Source organism: Apium graveolens, chromosome 9 (assembly GCF_009905375.1).
Source record: "Apium graveolens cultivar Ventura chromosome 9, ASM990537v1, whole genome shotgun sequence".
Classification (NCBI taxonomy): domain Eukaryota; kingdom Viridiplantae; phylum Streptophyta; class Magnoliopsida; order Apiales; family Apiaceae; genus Apium; species Apium graveolens.
In genome coordinates, this window is record NC_133655.1 from 263858890 (window position 1) to 263880186 (window position 21297).

Genomic DNA, 21297 nt, shown 5'->3' on the forward strand with positions numbered 1-21297 from the left:
CCAAGAATAGTGACATGTTCATCCCTAAACCTAGCCAAGACTTGATCCACCTCCAATATAAAGTCCTCAGATAGCCATGCATCTACATTTCCATCTTGTTCCACATTATTTACAATTTTCTCCTTTTATTTTTAACTTCTTCATTGTATGTTAGCATAATGGCTTGATAGTCTTGATTGCTCATGTCTGAAGTGAGTAGATGTTGTGAGATGTTTGTTAATCCAGAAATCTGCTCAACAAGAAGATCATCCACAGATGTAGGTTGAGAGTCAGATGTTTGCAGCCATTGAGAAAGAAGATGTGGTTGTTGAAGTTGTGAAGTTGAAGGTTGGTGTGAGGGATCAGAACCACCTGTGACTGAAGTCACAGTTTTACTCACAGATTGCTCTGTGTTTATGACAGTGTGTTGTCCTCCACTTGTAGTGGGAACCTCAAATTTAATTGGAGGGGATTTGACTGGGTTACTGTCATGTAAACCAGCCTCAAACCCTTGTGCTTCTTGCAAAGCATTATCACATGAATGTGATAAACTTTCCTCTCCCATAGAAGCGTCATTGGAAATTATACTCCTAGCATCAACTGTTATTGCAATTTCTGCTAGGTTTTTTAAGAGAGTTGTTCCTTGTACAGGAACCTCCAATTGAATTGGAGAGAATTTAGATAGCTCCCCCTCATGAGTACTACCCTCAAACCTAACAGTCTGTGAAAACTAATTTGTACATGAAGGTGCATTTGTAACATCCATGGGGTCTTCAGTAAAAATTGATGAACACCGTCTGATTGTAGTGTCTGGGTGGTGAGCAAGGTTTCTTGAACCAAGTCACTTGATTTAGATTGCACTTGAGAAATGGATTCAAGTGCTGTAGGAGAGAAAGAAATTTGTTAATCAGAATTGAGTGTTGGCAGCTCCCCCTGAATGGATGAGGGAGATTCAATAGGTGTGCTCTCACAGTGTTTTCCATCCTTATTTCTCCTACCATACACTTGAGTTTCTTCAGGTACTGGATGTGCTGACTCTATATAGGGTGCATTGGGGAGAATGTTCTTTTTAATAGACACACCCTGTTGAGAGGATGTATCTAGAGTCTGTTTTGTCCCCATTTTTACAACTGCATCCTTTTGGGAGGATATAGAGGTAGTTTGAGTGGTCAGCTCAGTTTGTTTAGCCTTCTTTGTCTTTTTGACTAAAGGTGACTCAGCTTATGTTTGATCCTCACCACTCTCATATATTGCTTTTAGGGTTATCTCCTTCCTCTTCTTTTCATTCAATTCACCCTTTTGAGAGGATGAAGTGGTTGGTTTCCTAGCTGCTATTTGGTTTGAAGAAGTGGTCTCAGCTTGGGAAGGTCCCTGTGGGTGTTCTTGTGTTTGTACTTCAACAGGTTCAGGGACCATAGCTGTGCTATGTTGTGCATTTGATCTCATGTTAGGCATTGGGTAAGGGTAAGTCTTAAATCTCTCCATCATGAATGGAGTGATTTTCAGACTCATTTACCTTGTTCTTTGTAGTAAGTGAACCAAACATTATTTTGGACACTTGCTTACAATTGCCTATTTTAGTGCTATTTATACCATTCAACAAATGTATATCTGTTACTTTATGATTTAAAGTAAATATAATAAATCTAGGAAAGAAGATTTCCTTACCTCTAGCAGATAGGGGCATGGTCAGCCTGGTTGCAAGTTCTTCCAGGATCAATAGACCAACATTCAAGTGTCTATTGTTAGCTATTGAGTACACCAGCTTCTGCACCATACTTGAAATGTTGTCATATCCTGTCTTCCTGTATGTGAAGGCCCTCACTACAGAATCAAACACAAAGAACCATTCCTTCCTTAAGTTGGTTATGTTCAAGTTTGACAAGTTAATTCTTCCACCATAGTTGATGAAGTCCATAAACTCAGCCAATTAATTCTGGGTATGCACCTCCCCTACGTTTGTAGTTGGAAGCCTCAAAGCTCTATTCACATCTTGCTCATTGAACTCTATCTGTTGGCCTCCAATTGCGCAAGTTACCACCATAGATACAGAGTTGTCATTCATATCAGTCCTTACCACAGCTGTTGTCCAAAACTCATGCAGAACATCCAAGTACAAGACTGGATTAGCAGTTAAAGCTCCTGCAAGGTAGGATTCAAAATAGAGTTTCACAAACCCTTTGAAAATATCAGGGGTTTGATTAGCATCAGTAAAAGCTAGGTAATTTGTTCCTTTCTCTGGGATAGTAGCTCTAACAACATTGAGTGCCATTGTTGTTTAGTGAGAGTGAATGGGTAAGAATAATTAGTGAGAAAGGAGTAAAAATGAGAGAGAAATCAGTTTTGGATTGAAAAACTAGGTCACTTGAGTTCTCGAAAATTGTAAGTATGTATATGTATCGAGATGTCTGGGTATTTATAGTAAAAGCTAATGATTTGTCAAAAAGTCAAAGATAGATGTTTGAAATATACTTATCGAGAAGTCATTTTGAGACGTGAGAGACATATCGATAAGTCATTTTATTTATTTTTATAGAGAAGAAAAAAGAAAAAAATGACTTATTGAGATGTTAAATAAATACCCAGTTTGTCCAAAGTGGACTAAATTGTTTCCAATTTTTATTTGAATAAATTCAAAATAAAATCAGAATAAATTTACCAAAAGTATTTTACCAAAATAATTTATTAGATTAAATTATTTCAGTTTTGAGTTATTGATAAGTCTTAAAATTATACTTGTAGAGAACTCTGTAAGTTAACACTTGTATAGAACTCTACACTGACTTATCGATAAGTCATAATAAAGCTCTTTGAGAAGTCACTCGAGAAGTCAGTAAATTGACTTATCGAGAACTCATTCGAGAAGTCTTAAAATTACTTGTCGATAAGTCAATTAGACTTATCGAGAACTCATTTCTCTATATACTTTTGATCACTTTGATTATGTCTTGTGTTTATTTTACATATTAAAGATGTAAATTAACATTTGACAGTTTTCATAGAATTGATAAATTCCAAGCTGGATTTTTATTTTTGAAGAATAAATATGCAGAGATTTCTGAAATATTTATAATTCATATTTCAGTTAATTTTTAATAAAATCAAATTAATTTTGATTTACTTGAAATTAATCTGCTACAACACATTAGCTGATTTCTTGCCTTAGGATGAAGAATTTAACATTCCAATTTCACCTATAAGTCTAGTGAAAGTAGCTTCATCCAAAGGTTTAGTAAAAATATCAGCTAATTATTTTTCTGTTGGAACAAAAATGAGCTCAATGATACCATTTGCAGCATGTTCTCTAATAAAATGGTACCTTACATCAATGTGCTTTGTCCTAGAGTGATTGACTGGATTAGCCAGAATAGATATAACATTAGTATTGTCACTCATAATTAGAATTTTGTGTAACACTAGGCCATAGTCCATTAGTTAATTTCTAATCCAAAGCACTTGAGTACAACAACTTCCAGCAGTTATGTTTTCTGCTTCAGCTGTGGAAATTGACACAGATTATTATTTCTTGCTATGCCAGGATACAAGTCTTTGTCCAAGAAACTGACAGCTCCCACTAGTACTCTTTCTGTCCATCCTGCATCCAGCAAAATTTGCTTATGTGTATCCAACAGCTTCAAAACCAGTTCCCTTAGGATACCATAATCCCAAGTTAGGAGTCCCTTTCAAATATCTGGAAATTCTTTTAACAACCATCAAATGTGATTCTTTTGGATTGGCTTGAAATCTTGCACAAAGACATGTTGCAAACATGATGTCTAGTCTACTTGCAGTCAAGTATAGTAATGATCCAATCATTCCTCTATAGCTTGAAATATCTACACTTTTGCCTTTTCTATCTTCATCCAACTTTGTTGCTGTAGACATTGGTGTAGAAGCAGGTGAACAATCAAACATACCAAAATTCTTTAATAAATCCTTGATATACTTAGTTTGGCTGATGAAGATTCTATCATTTCCTTGACTAACTTGAAGTCCAAGACAGTAACTTAATTCCCCCATCATGCTCATTTCATATTCACTCTACATAAGCTTAAAAAATCTTTGGCAAAGCTTTTCATATGTAGAACCAAAGATAATGTCATCCACGTAGATTTGAACTAATATTATATCATCACCATGGTTTTTGTAGAAGAGAGTCTTTTCTATGGTACCTCTATTAAAACCATGTTTAATCAAGAATTCTGACAATGTATCATACCAAGCTCTAGGTGCCTGCTTTAGTCGATATAGAGCCTTGAGTAACTTGTATACAAAGTTTAGAAATTCTGGATCTTCAAAGTCAGGTGGCTGTTGCCCATACACTTCTTCTTCTAACTCACCATTTAGGAAGGAACTCTTAACATCCATTTGATACACTTTAAAATTTGAGTGTACAACAAATGCTAGAAAAATTCTTATTGCTTCAAGTATTGCAACTGGAGCAAAAGTTTCATCATAATCAATTCCTTCTTCCTGTGAGTAGGCTTTTGCAACCAACATTGCTTCATTTCTGGTGACTATGCCATTTTCATCCATCTTGTTCCTGAACACCCATTTTGTTCCAATTATACTTCTATTCTTTGGTGCAGGAACCAACTCCCAAACTTTGTTTCTTTCAAACTGATTAAGCTCATCTTGCATAGCAGATATCCAATCAGGATCCATTAGAGCTTCTTCAGTTTTCTTGGGCTCTACTTGAGACAGAAAGCATGCATGTTGGCACTCATTAGCAGTTGCACTTCTAGTCTTTACACCAGCATTTGGATCACCAATTATTTCATTTGGATTGTGACTTCTATCCCATTTTCTGGTGTGAGTTTGTTGATTGATGCCTTTATCATTTTCTTCATTATTGGTATGATTTGTAGATCATTCATCTCTTTCTCCCCCTGAGTTTGTGCTATAAAAATTAGGTGTTTCAGATGAGCTTCTATTTCCATGATTTTCCTGTTCAGTAGACTCTTCATTCATTATTTGTTGTGCATTTACTTCACCTTCTTCATCATAATCACTGTTGATGTTGAGATTTTCAAATACAAGAGCTTCAGCTTCATTCTCCTCAAGACATTCCAAGTCTGGACATTTGTCATCATCAAAAGTCACATATGTGCTTTCCATGATTTTCTTTTGATCAACTACATAAACCTTGTAGGTGGTTCTCTCCAATGAATATCCCAGAATTTTTTTTCAAAAATGCTTGAGTCAAATTTTCCCACATACTCACAGTTGTCTTTCAAAATGTAACACTTGCTTCCAAACACATGAAGATGTTTTACAGTAGGATTTCTTTTAGACATGATTGAGTAGGATGATTTGCCATGTATTTTGTTGATGAGATATCTGTTTTGAGTGTAGAATGCAGTATTAATAACTTCTTCCCAAAAAACTACCTTCTTTGGCTCCACTGGACTCATGTCTGTACTCTACCGTTACATTCCTCTCCCTGTTATCCGTGGTGTTCATCTTTCGTAAGGACTTAATTTTGCTTTCTCCGCTGTTAAGTATGTTAGGAATGTATGTGCATTAGTTTGAGTATATGTTTAACAAAATACTTAAGTAGAAATTTAGTGTCTGTAGCCTCAACGGATAAGACCACTTTGGCTATCCGTTGATGGTGTAGCTTTACTTAGAAATAAGTCTAGTGTTGTAGCATATTTCAGTCTCTGTATTTAAAAATGTAATTCTTGGAAGTTGAGAGAAACTATGAGTCATGTTGACTACTAGATGATATGCAGATAGGAAGGCCAATTGTAAATACTTCATGCCTTGTAATTTTGTATAAGTGAAGTGGTATCAACGGATGACTTAAAGACCTTCAACGGATGAGAAGCTAAGCTTCAACGAATGTCTCTAAAGCTTCAACGGATAACATCCTTCAACGGATGAGTGCATCAACGGATGAAAGCTTCAACGGATGTTCTGATGATTAGCCGTTGATAAGGGGTAGTTGTACCTACAAACAGAGGCACATGGGTTGATAGAGACAACTGAGATGTGGTAGCCGAATTTCAGGAACAACAGAAAAAGCAGCCGTTCTTCTCTAGTACAAAGATGCAATAGTCAACAAAGTACTGGAGTGAACAGGAAAAGAAGCAAGTGAAGATCTTATTTTATTACTGTATTTTATATTGTTCTTCACTTGTACACTTGGTAATATATAAACCAAGTAGAAGCTAGTAATTAGATGAGAGATTTTCCAGAGCTGTTTAGAAAAATATTGAGAGAAAATTCATCTAGTTTGTACTAGGATGCAGCTGTGATCAACATTGTTTAATCACAGATTTTCTAATATACCATCTCTGGTGGAACAACAAATCCACCAGAAAAGTTTTTAAGGTCTATTGTGTTCTTTACATTTGTGCTTGAATATATATCTGTCTGTATTAGCTTAAAGCAATTCACACACTTGTTCTTCTTGAACACACAACTTTCATAAACTGCTCAAAACTTGAAAAAGTTTTGAGATTTACATTCAACCCCCCTTCTGTAAATCTCATTGTTAGTCCACTAGGAATAACAATTGGTATCAGAGCAGGCTCTTGACATACAAAGAGTTTAAAGATCTTGGAATCTAACAAAGATGAGTAAGAAGGATATTGGAGTAAAGATCCCAGTTCTTGACAAAGACAGTTATCACCATTGGAAGGTGAAAATGCACCTTCATCTACTCTCCCAAGATGAAGGTTATGTAAACTGCATTGAGAATGGTCCTCACATTCCCCACAAAGTAGCAACAGTTGCTACAGCCACAGTTGCTGTTGGTCAATCCATTCCAAAACCTAGAGCAGAATGGACAATGGAAGACACAGAAGAAGTCCACAAGGATAAGAAGGCTATGAACATTTTGTTTAATGGTCTTAACATGGATATGTTTGATAATGTGATAAATTGCACAACTGCCAAAGAGGTTTGGGACACAGTTCAACTACTGTGTGAAGGTACAGAACAAGTGAAAGAAAACAAAATGCAGCTTCTCATTCAACAGTATGAATACTTTCATTTTGAAGAAAATGAATCTTTAAATGAAACATTCAATAGGTTCCAAAAGCTGTTGAATGGACTGAAGCTGTATGGAAGAGTGTACCAGGTGAAGGATTCAAATCTTAAATTTTTAAGATCCTTGCCAAAGGAATGGAAACCCATGACTGTCTCCTTAAGAAACTCTCAAGATTATAAGGACTTCACTCTTGAAAGATTGTATGGAATCTTGAAGACTTATGAACTAGAGCTGGAACAGGATGAGGTATTGGAGAAGGGGAGAAAGAAAGGAAGTTCAGTTGCATTGGTAGCTGAAGATGAGAGGAAATGCAGACAAGAAACTGCGAGATCTACATCAAACTCCAAAGATGGTATAAGAAATCAGGAATCAAGCAAGGGGAAAGAGCAAGTTGCTGAAAATGAAGACAACTCCAGCCAAGATGACTCAGATGGTATTGATGAGCATCTTGCATTTCTGTCCAGAAGATTTGCAAAGATGAAATTCAAGAAAAAAACTAGAGCCACTAAACCTCACAAAAACACTGTGGACAAATCTAAGTTCAAGTGTTTCAATTGTGGTATAAGTGGACACTTTGCAGGTGAGTGCAGAAAGCCAACTTCTGAAAAGAAGAAATTTGAACAAGTAGATTACAAAAAGAAATATTTTGATCTACTCAAGCAAAAGGAGAGGGCTTTCATTACTCAAGAAAGGGACTGGGCAGCTAATGGAGATGAAGAGGATGAAGATGTGGAGTATGTCAACCTTGCTCTCATGGCTGATTCTGAAGAAAATGAAGTTAGTTCATCAAGCAATCAGGTAATCACTACTGACTTAACACAGCTTACTAAAGAAGAGTGCAATGATGCTTTTAATGACATGTCTACTGAATTGTATCATTTACGTGTGTCTCTTAAATCTCTTGCTAAAGAAAATAGTAGGATTAGAGAGAACAATCTGTTTTTAAGTAATAGAAATGCTTTGTTAGAAGATAAGATGATTGACCTAGAGAAAACAAAGTTGCATTGTATATCTGTTGAAAATGAACTAGCTGAATCTGTTAAGAAAGTAGAAATACTTTCCAATCAATTAGAGAAAGAGCAAGAGGTGATTAAAGCCTGGAAGACATCTAGGGATGTAAGTGCTCAAATTGCTAAGGTCCAAGGAATTGAATCATTCTGTGAAACTGCCTGGGATAAAAATAAAAAGAAACTGGAATTAATTGATGGGCTGTCAACGGATGTGGAATCAACGGATGATGAAAGTTATCCGTTGAAGGAAGAAAAGGAGCATCTGTTGAAGGTTCCTCAATCAAAACAGGCAGATGTTTCTAAAAGAGAGAATCTAAAGAAACTCAACAAAAAGTTTGGTTCAACTTCAAAGAACTTTGTCAAAGAAGAAGCAAGCACATCCAAAGATGTCAGTAAGGTGAATGTAGGGCACATGACCTTAGAACAGTTAAATAATAGGCTCAAGATGGTTGAGGATAAAAAGGAATCTAAAAGAAAATCCAACAGAAATGGGAAGGTAGGAGTTAATAAACACAACAATTACACACCTGATAGGTATGCTCCTAGAAAAAGCTGTGTGCATTGTAGTAGTGTTAATCATCTATCTGCCAGTTGTAAATCCATTAAGAAGACTCCCATAACTGTACCCTCTTCTATGCCTAATATGTCTGCATCACCTCTGCATGCTATGCCTGTTATGTCTCAACAAAATCCTTATGCACATTTTGTAAACATGCCATATTTTAACAATCCTTATCTTGCTGCATTTAGTATGCCTCAAATGCCATACAATATGCCCATATGGAATAACATGTTTGCACAATCAATGCCTAATAATTTTACAAGTGTGCTAAATGATTCTGTGACTAACCCTACACCTCAACCAACTACATCTAAGACCAAGGTTGACTCAAACTTACCTAAGTCTAAAGATGCAGGAGGAATGAAGTCTAGGAGAAAGGCTAACAAGAATGGACCCAAGGAAACTTGGGTACCAAAATCAAATTGATTGATTTTATGGTGTGCAGGGAAATGGAAGAAATCTATGGTACTTGGACAGTGGTTGTTCAAGACACATGACAGGAGATTTCTCCCTGCTCACAGAGTTCAAGGAGAGAGCTGGCCCTAGCATAACCTTTGGAGATGACAGCAAAGGGTTTACTATGGGATATGGCTTGATTTCAACAAGGAATGTCATCATTAATGAAGTTGCATTAGTTGATGGTCTCAAGCACAATTTACTGAGCATCAGTCAACTATGTGATAGAGGGAATACAGTTTCCTTCAATTCTGAAGCCTGTGTTGTCACTAGTAAGAAAGACAACAAAGTGGTTCTAACTGGAGTTAGAAAAGGAAATGTGTACATAGCTGACTTCAACTCTACAGATGCAGAATCCATTACTTGTCTCTTCAGCAAAGCAAGCTCAGTTGAAAGTTGGCTATGGCACAAGAAGCTATCTCACTTGAATTTCAAGACAATGAATGATCTAGTCAAAAAGGACTTAGTTAGAGGAATCCCTCTAGTTGAATTCTCAAGGGATGGTTTGTGTGATGCTTGTCAGAAAGGCAAACAAAGGAAAGCATCATTCAAAAAGAAGCTTGAAACAACAATTGATGAACCATTACAGCTGCTACATATGGATTTGTTTGGACCAGTCAATGTATTGTCTATTGCAAGAAAAAGATATTGCTTAGTGATTGTAGATGATTTCTCAAAGTTCTCATGGGTCTATTTTCTTGGATCAAAGGATGAAGCAAGTGAAATCATTATCAATCACATCAGGCAAGTCAACAATCATCCTGACTTGAAGGTTAGAAATATCAGGAGTGACAATGGAACTGAATTCAAGAATTTGACATTAAGGCTGTTCTGTGAAGAAAATGGAATCATGCATGAGTTCTCAGCTCCAAGAACACCTCAGCAAAATGGGGTTGTTGAAAGAAAGAACAGATCCTTAATTGAAGCTGCCAGAACAATGCTTGAAGAATCAAAGTTACCAACATATTTCTGGGCTGAAGCTGTTAATTGTGCCTGCTTCACTCAGAATATTTCTTTGATCAATCAAGCTAAAGGCATGACTCCTTATCAGTTGTTCAAGAGAAGAAAACCAACTCTAAACTTTCTTCATGTCTTTGGATGTAAATGATTTATACTGAGGAATCAATCTGACCATAAAGGGAAGTTTGATGCAAAGGCTGATGAAGGGATATTTGTTGGTTACTCAGCTGGAAAATCTTATAGGGTCTACAATCTAAGAACCAACATTGTTATGGAATCTGTGCATGTTGTGTTTGATGATAAAAAGATTGATGGACTAACAAATGAGGGACATAATGAGAGACTCAAATTTGACAACATTGAGATATATTGTGATGATAGTGAAGAGGAGACTGATGGAGATGACACTTCAAAAGGGATTCAAAACATGCCCTTGGATAATGCAGTATCCGTTGAAAGACATAGTGCATCATCCGTTGAAGTACAAAATGAAGCATCCGTTGATCATAGTTCATCAACGGATAATCGATTTACATCATCAGTTGATAGAACTCCAAGTTCTCTGCAAAGGACCAACAACTCAGGGGGAGTTTCAACTAGTCAACACTCTGTCTCACATCATGACAATACTGAGGCCACCTCATCTAGAGCACATCTTCCACCACAAAGGAAATGGACCAAGAATCATCCCTTTGAACTGATCATTGGTGATGCATCATCTAAAGTGCAAACAAGAAAAGCCACTCAAGATGAATGTCTGTATAGTAGTTTTCTGTCTCAGGAGGAACCTAAGAAAGTGGAAGAAGCTCTATTGGATCCAGATTGGATATTAGCTATGCAGGAAGAGCTAAACCAATTTGAGAGAAACCAAGTATGGAAGCTGGTACCCAAACCAAAGAACAAGAGTCCTATTGACACAAAGTGGGTATTCAGAAACAAGATGGATGAAAATGGCATTATCATAAGGAATAAAGCCAGACTGGTTGCTAAAGGCTATTCTCAGCAAGAGGGAATAGATTTTGATGAAACATATGCTCCTGTTGCAAGACTTGAAGCCATCAGAATATTTCTAGCCCATGCAGCCCATGCCAATTTCAAAGTCTATCAAATGGATGTCAAGAGTGCATTTCTAAATGGGAAATTAGAGGAAGAAGTCTATGTAAGTCAACCTCCAGGATTTGAAGATCCAAATTTTCCAGACTATGTGTATTATCTGTTGAAAGCACTCTATGGACTGAAGCAAGCACCTAGAGCCTGGTATGAAACCTTATCAAAATTTCTTTTGGAGAATCACTTCACTAGAGGTACTGTTGATAAAACTCTCTTCTTTAGGGATGTTAATGGCTCTAGTATACTTGTTCAAATTTATGTAGATGACATAATATTTGGCTCTGTAGATGATAAACTTTGCAAAAAGTTTGCTAAGCTAATGCAAAGTAATTATGAAATGAGCCTAATGGGAGAACTAACCTATTTTCTTGGTTTACAAGTTAAACAAGTTAGTGATGGAATTTTCATTAGTCAAACTAAATATATTTATGATCTTTTAAAGAAGTTTGACTTAATGGAATGTTCATCTGCAAAAACTCCCATGGCCACTGCCACCAAACTTGAATTAAATAAGACTGAAAGGTCTGTGGATATTACAAGTTATAGAGGCATGGTTGGTTCACTTTTATATTTAACTGCTAGCAGACCAGATATAATGTTTGCTACATGTCTATGTGCTAGATTCCAAGCTGATCCTAGGGAGTCTCACTTAATTGCTATCAAAAGGATTTTCAGATATCTCAAGGGTACACCAAATTTAGGTATTTGGTATCCTAGAGAATCTGGCTTTGATCTAATTGGTTATTCAGATGCAGACTATGCAGGTTGCAAAATAGATAGGAAAAGTACAACAGGCTCCTGCCAATTCCTGGGAAACAAGCTTGTATCATGGTTTAGCAAAAAGCAAAATTCAGTCTCTACTTCTACAGCTGAGGCTGAATACATTGCTGCTGGAAGTTGCTGTTCTCAAGTGTTATGGATGAGGAACCAACTCCTTGACTATGGACTTCATGTTGATAGAATTCCCATCTTTTGTGACAACACAAGTGCCATAGCCATAACAGAGAATCCTGTGCAGCACTCAAGGACCAAGCACATTGATATCAAGTACCACTTCATTAGGGAGCATGTCATGAATGGTACAGTGGAACTACATTTTGTTCCAAGTGAACAACAAATTGCTGACATATTTACCAAGCCACTTGATGAATCAACATTCACAAGATTGGTAAGTGAGCTAGGTATGCTTAATTACTCTTAAAATTCATGTCTTTATTGCAATTTGAATTGAAGCCTGAAATATATTAGTTGCTAAGAAAAAATTTGACTTTCAACATAGTTTATTCCATCAACGGATGTTCCCTATCCGTTGAAAGTCAAAATTGCTCTATCAACGGATAGTCATTATCCGTTGAAAGACAAATACATTTCTGGAATTTTTATCCGTCAACGGATAAAACTGAAGTACCTTTCAACGGATGACAATTTGCCTTATCCGTTGAAATGTCACATCAATCGATTCAGGTGTTTAACAGCCGTTGATTCTATTCTCTTAACCGTTGATACTCATACATACATCTGTATGTATTGGTTTTAAAGGTAGTTTTTAGAATACTTACAGTTTATTCTTAAACGGCTGAAATTCACTAACGCATATTTATTGATAAATCTTTCTTTTATATTTTTGTTTATTAATTTGAGAAAGCATATAAGTCCTTCTGATTGTTCATTTTTACTTTACGCTTTCTTAAAATTTCAAGCATTTACCATTTTCTCTCTGCAAAAACTTCAAGTTATTCTCTGCAATTTCTACTCACAACAATGGCACCAGTCGTGAAGATTATGTCTCAATCTGGGTTCATCTATGAAAAGAACAATTTCATAGCTTTGGTAGAAAAGAATGAAGCCCACTCAGACTATCACAAAATGATGGACTTCATCAAAAACTGTAAATTAGCTATGCAATGCTGGAAGCCCCAACAATTTTCTGTGAAGTAGTTAAGGAGATTTGGACAACTGCTGAGTTCAACTCCATGGATATGACTATCTCCTTCACTCTCAAAGGTAAAACTCACTGTATTAACTGTGATGATTTACAAGCATGTTTTAAATTGCCTGAGAACAATGCCATGACACCACACACTGATAGTGATGTATCCAGCATGTTAGATTCCATAGGTTATTCTCTTAACTCTGCTAATTTAGGGAGTATTAGAAGAAAAGGCCTTAGGAAAGAATGGAGTTTCCTTGGGGATGCCTTTATAAAGGTTTTCTCTGGGAAAATTAGTAATTTTGATGCCATAACTTCATCTCTGGTTAATATGCTCTATATGCTTGTTTCTGATAGGTATTTTAACTTTAGCAACTATGTGATGCTAGAATTAGGTACTAGATTGGGTAACAAAGCTAATAGACCTAATAACATCTATTATGCTAGATTCTTTATGTTATTGGCTAACCATGTTGCTGAAGGTTTAGTCATAATCAATGAGAATAATAAACTCAAGTGCTGGGCACAAGAGAAAAGAGTTCTTGCAGACTTGAAGAGAATGGATCTTAACAGCAGTGTGCCATTGGTATATTTACCAATCATGAATGCACCTCAGGTAGGTGAGGTAATTGCTTCTACAACTCCTACTTCTTCCAACCTCTATATTTCTTTATCTTCTAGTGTGGCCATGAAATCTGTGATGCCCCAACAGATTTCTACCAAGGTCACCAAAACTAAACTTTCAAAATCCAAGACAAAGAAATCCACCTCTGTTGTTTCTCAAAAGACAACAGTTGTAACACCAACTATTAACCCTGAGGTGAGTGAACAGGGTGTGAGTGGTGAGGGGAGGGGTGAACATCAAAGAAACCCCCAGGATAAGGAAGGAAAGTTGAGTGCTTCCCAAGTTAGCCAAGCCACAGTTTCTCAAAAAGCTGTGGTGGTTGAAAAGGTATCTAGCACATCCCTAGTAGCATCCTCCCAAAAGGATGTTACTATTGAAAATAGTTCCAAACCAGGAACACAGAACAAAAGAGGGAGGGACACTAAAGCCAAACACTCACCAACAAAAGCCTTTATTAGAAGAAAGAAGGCCAGAACCCAATCTTCAACACAGGGTGCACACACTGCACAGATACATCCATCTGTATCTATGCCTTCTCAAACTCAGTTTGATGTGACTCCAATAAATGTGGAGTCACAGCCCCATTCTCTCACAATAATCACACATCAATCACCAAACACTTCATCACCATCTCTGGATGTGGATATGTTATTCCCATCAATTCCTGATTCTCCCTCTTTACAACTCAGGGAGAAGCCCCACTCAAATACAGGTGATCATCATCTCTTAGATGACTTGTTGGATCACCCGCAAATTCTTTCAGATATAATTGAAGGATCTGTGTCACCACATCTCAAATCAATCTACACAGATTCAACAGTTATATCACTTTCAATTTCAACTTCTTTTCCTTCTTCAACGGATATCACTCATCCGTTGACAAGTGGTTGTTCTTCAACGGATAAGCTTAACAGCAGTTATCCGTTGATAACATCAGTTTCATCTTCAACGGATATTCCACATCCGTTGACAGTCTCTACACAAATAACTGAATTAATTCCAAGTGTAGAAGACATGAATACTGTGCAATCACTCTTAGGATTGAGGGAAGGGAGTGACAATTTGAGTGAGAGGCTGGGTTGCTCCCAGGCAAAAGGAGAGATTGAGAGCTCAAAACTGCATGCTATTTCTTCCAGCATGGCAAAAGTAAGTGAGTGGAGTACCACCTTAGTAGGTGAAGGTGAGGGAGTGAGATGTGTGAGCCAGGGGGAGCCCCTGATGCAAGAACATAGAGAAAAAGAGAGAAAAGCAGGTACAGTAGATACAAGGGTGGAACCAGCCATTGCTCATGAGTCAATGATTGTGGATGATGCTGAAAAGGAAAGACAATTTCAGCAACATTACAAAGCTGTAATTGATAACATTTCCTTGGATGCTGACACTTTTACTCATCCTGTGACAGCCTATCAACTGTTGGCTGCTCAGGGCAATGAGGAGGCAGCAAGGTCACTACATCTAGTGCACACAACAGAATCTCTTCAAAGGGATAAAGCTGCCATTAACAAAATGCCTTCTATAGCTGGTGAGCCATCTGAGGAATTTGGAGCAAATTCTGATGATGATGACTCTATTTCTTTTGCTGGAAGCATGAACTTAGGGGGAGATGAAGGCCCTAGTTCAATTCCAAATCTACCTGAATGGGCCTTGACTAAGGAGTATAGATCAGGGGAATTCAATGTCTCTTTAGTCAAACAAATCAACACTATTCAACAGGCCATTCAGAATACTTCACATGCAAGTATCAAGGCTATCCTTCAAGCTCACCTGGACTCACTGCATCTCATGAAGCTGCAGCAAGTGAAGCAGAATCTGAGTATGGATGATCTCAGGAAGGATATTGCTGACTTGAAAACCTATACTTCAGAAAAATTGGATTCAGTCATGCCCTATGGTACATTGCAGGACTTGGTTTTGAGATTGAAGAAAGAATCTGTTACTGAAAAACGGTTGGCCAAGTTAGAAGACAGAGTTCAAGTTATTGAAGATTCTGTGGCCACCATTCTTCACAATCAACAATCTCAAACCAGTCTCCTAATGCAGCTGGCAAAAGCACAAGGCTTGACCCCTCTCCTTGATGATAACAAAAAGGGGGAGAGTAAAAGGGAAGGGGAAGGAGAGCCATCTACAAAAGTCAACATATCTAAAGTGCTAGTTCCTGCCATCACTACTTCTCCAATCATTCAAATCAAGGGCAAGCCTGATGGAATTGATTTGATTCAGCTAGCAGCAGCTGAAATTCAAGTGAAAGAACAAAGGAGGAGAATTGATGAAAGGTTGCAACTGTTGTTTGGTTCTACACAAGACAAATCAACATCTGTGAAATACAGCACAAAAATTGAACCAATCAACATGGAGCTCATGCCAGTAGGGAGTCATAAGGATGGAGAAGCTTCTTCCAAAGAACTACAAGCTATAATTCTCAAGCCCAATGAAAGATCCAATAAGGACTCAACAAAGAATCCTTTAAAAGAAGTGGACTTTCCTCCTCCAAAAGCCGATGAGAACAAGATTTTAGGCAGGAGTATTGCTTATCTCAAAAAGACCATGGATGAGGCTGTAAGGAGAAATAGAGCTATTATCATTAGAGAGGGAAAGAGCATATGTGTGATGCAAGGACATCCCAAATTCTCAATAGCCAAGAAGGAAGAAGACAAGAAATTAAAGGCTGACAAAAGAGCACAAGCAAAGCTTGAACAACAGCTAAAGTCAAGTCTAGTTGAAAAAGAAAAAGGGATTGAAGTCAGGGGTGAAGACAAGACTACAAACCTAGATGAGGTTTTAGGGAGTATATTTGGTGAGAGTGTGGAAGAAAGAGAGGAATGGCAGAAGGGAAACAGAAGAAAGGCCAAGGCACATAGAAGGAGTGGAGATAACACTGAAGTAACCAAATCTATATCTAAACCACTACCTTCCATACCTGAACCCCTTGTTGCTGATCCCACAATAAACATCCATGGTGAACCAATCATTCCAAAAGAGGAACCTATTGATTGGGACACTATCAAATTGCCTACCTTTCTAACCACTCTTCCACTACCAAAGAAACAGAAAAGAAAACCAAAATCTACACCTCCCATAACCTCTAAGAAATTCACTCAAAAACAAAAACCTAAGCCTAAGTCACCCATTTCTAAAGATGATTATGTTCACATCAGTGACATAAAAGAAATTTCAGACATTGAACTCTATCTGGATGAGCTGGAGGATGTAAGGGGAATAGCTGCCTACAGACAGCTACCAGAGAGATTAGTGTTCAGATATAAAGGAGCTGGGGAAAGAACATGGCCTCTCCACAGGATTCTGGATGAAGGCTACTCTACCTTGATTAGAGTCTATTCAGCTATACAAAAGGATTCTGGCTTTACCAGAACTGCCAAGACTGAAATTCTCAACAAGATAGCCAATATAAGGAAAACTTGGAGGGAGCCCAATGCTTTACCCAGGACTTTACTCATTCAAGAAAGGGAAATGAAAATTCACAAATCACCTCATTGGTTGATGGAATTTAGAGATGATAAAGGAGTCAGAAGATTTTTCAGACTTGAAGACCAACTCAAGATTGCCAGCAATGAAACTCTCAAAGAAATACAATCTAAGTTGGATGTCAGTGTTGAAGATGAAGCTGAATTCTTCAGACAACTCCAACTCCAAATTGAGGAAAATGACAAAAGGCTAGGAAAGAAAACCAGGGAACAAAGAAGAAAAAGATGATTTGCTCAGACTAAAGGAGTGTCCTTGGAAACACTGTAAATCTTCAATTATCTCCTAGTACATACACTTTTGCAGCATTTTTAAATTTCTACTTAGTTTCAATTCATATATCTGTTAAGTGTTTTGTTATCATCAAGTTAACCCTGAATTTATGCCTACAATTCTTATAGACATAAATAGGGGGAGATTGTTAGGAATGTATGTGCATTAGTTTGATGATATGTTTAACAAAATACTTAAGTAGAAATTTAGTGTCTGTAGCCTCAACGGATAAGACCACTTTGGCTATCCGTTGATGGTGTAGCTTTACTTAGAAATAAGTCTAGTGTTGTAGCATATTTCAGTCTCTGTATTTAAAAATGTAATTCTTGGAAGTTGAGAGAAACTATGAGTCATGTTGACTACTAGATGATATGCAGATAGGAAGGCCAATTGTAAATACTTCATGCCTTGTAATTTTGTATAAGTGAAGTGGTATCAACGGATGACTTAAAGACCTTCAACGGATGAGAAGCTAAGCTTCAACGGATGTCTCTAAAGCTTCAACGGATAACATCCTTCAACGGATGAGTGCATCAACGGATGAAAGCTTCAACGGATGTTCTGATGATTAGCCGTTGATAAGGGGTAGTTGTACCTACAAACAGAGGCACATGGGTTGATAGAGACAACTGAGATGTGGTAGCCGAATTTCAGGAACAACAGAAAAAGCAGCTGTTCTTCTCTAGTACAAAGATGCAATAGTCAACAAAGTACTGGAGTGAACAGGAAAAGAAGCAAGTGAAGATCTTATTTTATTACTGTATTTTATATTGTTCTTCACTTGTACACTTGGTAATATATAAACCAAGTAGAAGCTAGTAATTAGATGAGAGATTTTCCAGAGCTGTTTAGAAAAATATTGAGAGAAAATTCATCTAGTTTGTACTAGGATGCAGCTGTGATCAACATTGTTTAATCACAGATTTTCTAATATACCATCTCTGGTGGAACAACAAATCCACCAGAAAAGTTTTTAAGGTCTGTTGTGTTCTTTACATTTGTGCTTGAATATATATCTGTCTGTATTAGCTTAAAGCAATTCACACACTTGTTCTTCTTGAACACACAACTTTCATAAACTGCTCAAAACTTGAAAAAGTTTTGAGATTTACATTCAACCCCCCTTCTGTAAATCTCATTGTTAGTCCACTAGGAATAACAAAGTATATCCGTTATGATCAAGACTTTGCTGATAATAAATCTGGAGGTCGTCGTTCTTGGTTGGGTCTTGATGGTCTAATTTTAGCCATTTTATGCCTATGCTTTCTTATTTTGTCAACGAGGTCGACTGAGTTAGGCAACTCAACCGCTCACCCAAGTCATTCAGAAGAAACTGTGAGTTCATCGGATCATTTTAGGAGACGTAGATTGAAACTATTATCAGCTATTCTAGCTGCTTTGATTGTTTTTTTAGTTGGGCTATTTTTGTGTTTTGTTAGGGATCCTTCAATTGTTAAGGATTTAAAGTTTGGTCCCTCCAAATTTCATGTTCTGACAATTACATGGGATGACTGGAAAACTGGATTTTTCAAAGCTGCAATTCCTCAAATTCCGTTATCTATATTGATCTCTGTGATTGTTGTTTGTAAATTTTCTGATGATATGTTTCCTGATTGGGAAGCTTCAGTGGCGAAAGTTTCAGTAAGTGTCGGAATTATGAATTTAGTTGGTTGTTGGTTCGGTGCAATGCCAATGTGCCACGGTGCAGGAGGATTAGCTGGTCAATATCAGTTTGGTGCTCGTAGTGGGGTTTTTGTTGTGTTTTTAGGGATTGGAAAATTGGTATTGGGATTGGTTTTTGGGAATTCATTTGTAAGAATATTGGGAGAGTTCCCAATTGGGATATTGGGAGTGTTATTGTTGTTTGCTGGGATAAAATTAGCAATGGCATCAAGAGATATGAATACAAAGGAAGAGTCTTTTGTGATGTTGGTATGTTCTGTTGTGTCAATAACAGGGTCTAGTGCTGCACTAGGGTTTGGATGACGAATGGTCTTGTATTTGTTTCTCAAGTTGAGGGAGATCGATTGTTCTGAGTTTGTGTTTTGGAACTCTAGTCTTGAATCAATTAAATATAGTCTAGATATTTAAGAGCCGTATAGATCAAGATTTACTGATTAATAGATAATAGATAATTCTGTTTTTAATATATGCCGAGTAGGTAGGTTATAAAAAACCATGAATTCAAGTAATAAGCAAATTTACTGCAACACGCCGGAGCAATGTACTGCCCTTTTTTTTATTGTATAGTAGTAAATATATCTATCTATAATATAAATCATGTTGCATGTATATATTTACACCCCCTACCCCAAGACTTCCTATTTAATTACATAAAATATCAATGAACCTACAAAATATACAGTACTTTATATCCACTTATTCAACTGCAGGATCACACTCAAATATATTAAATTCAAATCAGATTTCAAATTTGGAAAATTTGGATTTTACCTCATGTGATGTTATTCATTACAAGTAAAATCCATATTTTAAAAAGCAAAATTCTCTCTCTCTCTCTATATATATCTCTCTTCATCTCTCTCTCTCTCTCATCTTTCTTACGTATTCAAAACTCATATTTTCAGATCTATAGTTGAAACTCTTGAAGGTGCAAATATGAAATAAATAAAATTTTACTAATCATGTTCTTCTTCTCCTTCTTCCATATATATAGTATCCTCCATCCTTCTTTCATTTTCTTCTAACTTTGTTTGTTGTTTCGATTTGCTAGGTTTGTGGTGATATTTTCAAGATTGGCTTGTGGATATGTTTTCTTATCTTTAGTTTTGATAGATTGCTCAGACCTTAAGGTATTATTTGTTTGCTTGCTATTTTTTCTTTCTCGATAGTTTTTATTTCAATACTCACCAAGTGTTTGATGAAATGTGACACTGAGTCTTATACTATCTCCAGTCTCATACTCATCTTCAGGTATCTCCAAACTCTCATCTTCCATCTCTTATCTTTCAGTCTCATACTATTTAGTTGTTTCATTACAAATTTTAAATTTATATGTCATTAAGTGTTTGACATAATGCTTCAATTGATTTGTTCACAAATAAAAGATTGGTAATCATAGATACTTATACTTGAATTTATATGCTATATAGTGTTTGATTTAATACCTCAACGAGTTGGTTTCTTACATATTGTAGGTGATTCAACCATTAACGAATGATAGTTTTGAAAGCATATATATTAATTAATATTTATTCAATTTTAAACAGATATTACTTATATAATGATTTCTTCTTATATCTTATTGCAGTTTAAGTTTCGTCAATGAAGTGATTGATGGTTTGTCCAAGAAAGAAAAGGATTGATAAATTTGACATTGCTTAGGTATTTTCTTTATCTTTATTATGTTTTGATTTAATTTTTCACTAATAATTTCATTTATCAGGATTGTAATAATTATCGTAAACTGAAGGTACTCGTTTTTTGTTTTTCGGATGAGAATTAGATCAAGATTAAGGATTGATACATTTAAAGTACATTGTAGATCCATTATGCAAAGATGTATAAATATTTTTAAAAGTTATTAGATTTTTGTAATGTAATAGAATATAACTCTTCTTTGATTAGAAATATTTTACGGTTTTAAAAAGCTTGCAATCCAAATATTCAGATAAAAAATTTTGAGCAAATTTTGTCAATTTTCTTTATATTTAAACCTTAACAATTTCTATGCTCTATATTATATTGATGTTTGATGTTACTTTTAGGAAAAATGCATGTTAACATGTGGGATTTCTTAAGTTCACTACTAATTTATCTCTATTTATTATTGCAACATCATGTATTGCGGAAAGCTAGGATAGTGGTTCATCTATATAAGCATCATCAAGAATGATGCCTCTAGATTTGAATGAGTTTGTAAAAATATTAGACAGTCTATCAAAATACTCATCT

At 36.3% G+C, this 21297-nt stretch overlaps 1 pseudogene; it reads left to right on the top strand.

Moving 5' to 3' along the window:
- Positions 1-273: 273 nt before the first annotated feature.
- Positions 274-19473, top strand: LOC141686258 (molybdate transporter 2-like; annotated as a pseudogene).
- The last annotated feature ends 1824 nt before the right edge of the window (positions 19474-21297 follow it).